At 37.5% G+C, this 6,017-nt stretch overlaps 1 non-coding gene across 1 annotated transcript; it reads right to left on the minus strand.

Annotated features, from left to right (window-relative positions):
* Positions 1-4,711: 4,711 nt before the first annotated feature.
* LOC127088770 (small nucleolar RNA R71) lies at positions 4,712-4,818 on the minus strand. Its single transcript, XR_007790588.1, has one exon. It is a non-coding gene; the product is annotated as a small nucleolar RNA R71 (small nucleolar RNA).
* Positions 4,819-6,017: the final 1,199 nt, after the last annotated feature.

The following is a 6,017-nucleotide window of genomic DNA, read 5'->3' on the forward strand; positions in this document are numbered from 1 at the left end:
CTTCTTCAACAATTGATCAAATATTTCAAGGGGTACTTCAAATCTCATCATCTTATGCATATATGATCTCCCATGAGTCCCAAAAGTCAAGAGAATTACAAGTTAGCAAGTTGGTTAATGGTGGTTGACCAAAGGAATTCATCTGATCAAAACTGGGGTCCCCTAGACCCTATCTCCTACAAGAATAAGAAGTTTTCAAATCAAAACTAATAAAATTCCAAAGATTACAGGTAAGGGGGTTGGTTACACAGAGGGAAAGTGTTAGCACCCAAAGTATCCTAGGTACTCCTAGGGAGCCCTTTTTTGAGTGAATATGTGTTTTATACAGAATGATGTTTGCAAGCAAATAGAATGGGGGGATGAGAAAAGAATTCATTAATTATATTTTTGTGTTTGACAAGACCTTCGGACTTGTGCCTACGTACTGTAGCGATAAATTCAGGATCATTAAGCTATGGATAAGCTAGACATCAATAAAACCAGAGTCGCCACCGCGCTTTTATTGTTTCCAAAGGAAAAGGGAAAAGTACGAACAAAACCAAAAAATAAGAAGTTTTGAAATCAAAACTAATAAAATGTCAGAGATTACAGGTAAGAGGGTTGGTTATACAGAGGGAAGGTGTTAGCACCCAAAGTGTCCTAGGTACTCCTAGGGAATCCTTTTTTGTGTGCATATGTATTTTGTACAAAGTGATGTTTGCAAACAAATAGAATGGGGGGATGAGAAAAGAATTCATTAATTATATTTTTGTGTTTGACAAGACCTTCGGACTTGTGCCTACGTCCAACATAAAAAATGAGGGATCAAAACCTCGTAGTTCGTGATACAAATTTCAAAGTGGATGCATTGTTTTTAACAAAAAATTAAGTTTGAAAGGCACAATGGCCTAAAAAATGGTTTGAATGAGTTAGTTCTTTTTGTATTTTTTTGAAAGTTTAGGTCAAGTATAATTAAGTCCATTTACAAGTTTGATTAAGAAAAAGAAGTTTGAAAATGCAATGGCATAAGGCCAAAGTTTCTAGTTTGCAAAGTGGTCAAAGTTTAGAACAAAACTAGTTCAAGCAAAGAAGGATTTTTAAAAGGAGGGAGAGATTTTGAAATTAAAGAGATGGGGAGGAGATGAAGAGACTAATCCTAAGCATAAAATTAAAAGTTAAGAGTTGAAAAGATCTGACCAATGGGTAGCAATCCAATAGACAAGAATGTCTTATAGAAACCCCAAATTCCCTTGGATATTAGAATCAAGCAATACACAATGCATATTATATCAATCTTGAAGAGCAAGTCAACAAAACTGTCAATGTTAGGGAATAAAGCTAGTCCATAGATGAGAAACACAAAGATAGATTCAAAAGCGTCCACACTACCGGCTTGAGCAAAGGAAGTAGCTTCCTTTATGAGGAAATCAGAAGGCAACCCAAACAATCCTCCTTTCTTCACCCAATGAGCCTCTATCTCAGACTTCTTCAAGTGAAGAGCTTCGGCAATAAGATGAGATCTGGGAATCTCTTCTAATCCACTAAAAGGCACTTTGTTAGAAACATGTATTCCCAAAAGATGGGCATACTCCTCCAACATAAGCACAAGTTGATAATCCAAAAAAGTGAAGCAACGGTAGAGAGGGTCATAGAACTACACCAATACACTCAAGAGTCTTTCAACTACATTAGCAGACAAAACAGATAGAAGCTTCCCATGACATTGTTTGAAGTCCAAGGGATCTAATATAAAAGATGCTAGCTTCCTTAACTCTTTCAAGTCGGGACTTCTGAAACTGTACTTCTTAGTGTTCCTTTGTCCATAATCCATGGTCTGAAAATATTTGCAAATAATACCTCAGTTTCCTTGAAATTTGCGTGTGATGAATGTTACGATGCCCATGAATGCATGAATGCAATAATCACAAATAAGGGATCACACACAAGGCAAACAAACAAAGGTCAAGGTATGAATCAATTCATTGTCAAGATCAATCATCCATTTTGGTGGATTATGGTTTACACCTTATCAACACCCAAGTTCCATTGATATTGACAAAACTTGATTGGATCAACCAAGAATCAAGGGTTTGTTGTGAGTCACGAGCATGGAGTCTGGGTAAGAACCATCCCAAAGGAGTGAACTAAGGATAAAAACCTGTAGATCATGTTCTAAAAAAGTTCCCAGAGTCTTAATTCCATCTATTGGATATTACAGGTTAGGATGACTGACTCATCAACCCATAATATTCTCAAGAGGAACTCGTCTACACTTGAACAGTCTCCGCACTACGTCCTAAATAGGCCAAGAGGGGTTAAATGTTCTACGGTCCTTGATAACATGAAATTATATCACATTTTAGGACTTAATTCAATTAAATTATATTATTATTTACCTTAATTTATTTCATTTTATCAGATATTACGCGGTATTTCCTTTCTATTTATCTCAGGTAGTCTATTTGAAGCAAAAGTAAAAAAAGGAAGAAAAGGAGGTGCAAAAAGAAGTTTTTGGAAATAAATAGCAAAAGCCAAGCCCAGCCCAAAGAAGGCACAGGCGTTGTGCCTGTGACGAGCGTCACAGAGGCTGTGACGAGCGTCATGCTGTATACACTTGTGTGACGAGCGTCACACATGGTGTGACGGACGTCACACCATTCCCCTACATTTTTGCCTTCAGAGACGTTGAGTCCTATTTGCACGATGAATCCTATTTCCACGCCTATCCCTTCGTTACGTGAAGACCCCTTGACGCGGACTACTTCTGAAGACCGTTACGGAAAGTGCCAATATAAATACCAGCTTTGCAAACCCTTCCACGGGTCCACGCTTCCAGACAGTTTTCCAGTTTTCGTTCTTTTTCGCATTTTTTCTTTTTGCAGCAGCTTAAGCATATTCCTTATAGTACTTCTTTTATAATTTTTATATTGTTTCTTTTGCAATTCTATTTTCTTTTCTAGCACTTAATTAATTTTTCGCACAATAGTTTCTACACCGGAAACTATTGTGTACCTTTTACCGGATCTAACCTTACGTTAGAATCTAGTTTTTTATTCCTTCGCTTTATTTTTCTGCCTAATTGAAGAACTCAAGAACAAATCCAACCGGTCTGTGGTGGAGTGTTCGAGACTGCTATTTAATTATTCAGGTTCCTTATTTATTTGTCGAATTTATATATGCTTGTTTTTACTATTAATTTATACTGCTTGCCTGCGATGAATCTGTTTATGCATGCTGATTATTTGGATCTGTCAAGTATGTCTGGATAATTTATTTAGGTATCGGTATGTAAAGTAAGCGGAATGAAGGAATCAAAACTAAGTTGGTTTAATTAAGTTTAAAATTAAAGTCACTCTTTTTACGGTCTCAATTTACAGGTTTAATAACAAAGTTTTTGTACGAAAGTAAAAGACATAAAGAAGTTAAAATCAATAGAGCGAGAGTTTGAGGTTTTGACTGGACAGTGTAAATTGGACATTAATTCTAGATCAGGGCGAGAGCAATTTTTAGAGTTAATTAAATTCTAACCTTTTTCAAAAAGTATTTTTAAAGATTGAATGTGAGGACGAGAGTTAAGCATTTGAATTTAATTATATAACCTAAGTCAACAGAGCGAGAGTTTGAGATAAGGGTGTTTAAACGATTAGTGTTTTCTTAAAAAGAGTTTCTACGGATTCTATTGTTTTCAAAAAGTGGTTTTTGACTTAACTATAAGTGACAGCTACGTTAATATAAAATCATAGTTTATTCAACAGAGCGAGAGTTTGAGATAAAACTTTTAATCAATAGCGTCAACTGAAAAGATTTATTTTAAAACCAAGAAACCAATAAAGAATTGATTCCCTAATTACGACGAATTACATACCGATATCCGCTTATTAGATATTAATTTTAGATCTTATTTTAGTTTTAGTTTTTTTCCCCAAAAATCAAAGTATTACCTGCCTTAGCTTTACGAAGTAACCTTAGAAAATGGTATATCGATTCATAAGTCCCTGTGGGATTGATATCTTTTAAAACTACGCGATAGAACTGTGCACTTACAGTTTGTACCCCAATTCGACTCATAAAGTCGAGCGATCAAGTTTTTGGCGCCGTTGCCGGCGACTTTTATTTAGTCGATATTGTAACTCTTCTGTTACGCTGTAGAGACTAAGGCTTTTCTTTTTCTTTTCTTTCTCTCGTTGATTTGTATGCCACGCACTCGCTCACAAGGCGAGCCGTTCTACTTACGAATCAACGATATCGAACTATATCTCCGAGTCTTACGACGAATTCGGGAATATCGTGCTGCAAAAAATCTACCTCCTGTAGAACTTCCTGATTTCAAAAATATTTTCCCTTCGATACCCGAGATGGCAGAACAGCTCGTGCTCTTAGAGATTACGCCGCTCCATCGCAAGATGAACCGCATTCAAGTATTGCTCCACCCGCAATCGAAGCAAACAACTTTGAACTCAAACCTTCACTGTTGCAGGCAGTTTAACAGAACCAATTCTCTGGAAATCCTACCGAGGATCCTAATCTTCATTTATCCGTATTTGTCCAATACGCTGATACTGTTAAAGCTAATGGTGTCACTTCAGAGGCAATTCGACTTCGTCTTTTTCCTTTCTCACTAAGAGATAGCGCTAGAAGATGGCTTCAATCTCTTCCTTCTAACTCAGTCACCACATGGAACGAGTTGAAGAAAGTTTTTCTTGCTCGATATTTTCCGCCAAGCAAAACAGCTATGTTAAGAGCCCAAATAAATGGATTTAAACAGAAAGATAACGAGTCTCTTTTCGAAGCATGGGAAAGATACAAAGACATGATGAGACTTTGTCCACACCATGGTTTAGAAGACTGGTTAGTAATTCATACATTGTATAATGGTCTCCTGTACAACACGAGGTTAACAATAGATGCCGCCGCAGGTGGTGCACTAATGAACAAACCTTATGCTGACGCTTACCAACTTATCGAAAGCATGGCTCAAAACCACTATCAGTGGGGAACCGAACGAACAATGGTGGAAAAACCTCAAACGAAAACTGGCATGTACGAGATAAGTAACCTTGATCATGTTAATGCAAAAGTGGATGCTCTGGTTCAGAAAATTGAAAGTTTAAATGTATCACCTCCAGCCACCGTAGTTGCCATAACTCAGAATTGCGAAGTCTGTGGAATCCAAGGTTACACTCCTGCAGATTGTCAACTCCTAACAGGAATCCAAGCGGAGCAAGTAAACTATGCTCAAGGAAGCCCCTACTCGCACACCTATAACTCAAATTGGAAGAATCATCCCAATTTTTCATATAAGAGTAATAATGCTCTATACGCACCTGGACAATCTCCGAATCAAGCCCCAGCTATACCTCTGGGATATCAGAAGCCGACCCCATCTACATCTAACAATAATGCCCCTAGGAAATCCAACTTGGAAATCATGATGGAAAACTTTATAGCTTCTCAACAGCAAACCAATAAAGATTTCTTAAACCAGAATGTACACACTGGCGAACAAATTAAACAACTAGCAAGTAAAGTAGATGCCCTGGCTACTCATAACAAAATGCTGGAAACACAAATATCACAAGTAGCTCAACAACAAGCGCCTACTGCTGCCCCAACTGGTACATTTCCTGGCCAACCCCAACCTAACCCAAGAAGCCACGCTCATGCAATTATACTGAGAAGTGGAACGGAAGTGGAAGGACCGTCTGACCCAAGGATAGAAAACCAAAACTCTAAAAAGTCAACTGAGGAAGAAAGTGAACCTAAGGAAAAGGAAGAGAGTAATAAGGAAATCGTAGAAAAGAAGGAACCTTATGTACCTCCACCACCTTATAAACCACCTATCCCTTACCCTCAAAGGCTTATTAAAACCAAAGATGCGGGCCAGTTTAAAAAATTTGTCGACCTACTGAAACAATTAAACGTCACAATTTCGTTTACAGAAGCTATTACGCAGATGCCCTCATATGCCAAGTTTTTAAAAGAAATTCTTTCTAATAAAAGGAAACTTGAAGATAGCGAAACCATTACACTCACCGCTG

Source organism: Lathyrus oleraceus, chromosome 5 (assembly GCF_024323335.1).
Source record: "Lathyrus oleraceus cultivar Zhongwan6 chromosome 5, CAAS_Psat_ZW6_1.0, whole genome shotgun sequence".
In the NCBI taxonomy this organism is placed as follows: domain Eukaryota; kingdom Viridiplantae; phylum Streptophyta; class Magnoliopsida; order Fabales; family Fabaceae; genus Lathyrus; species Lathyrus oleraceus.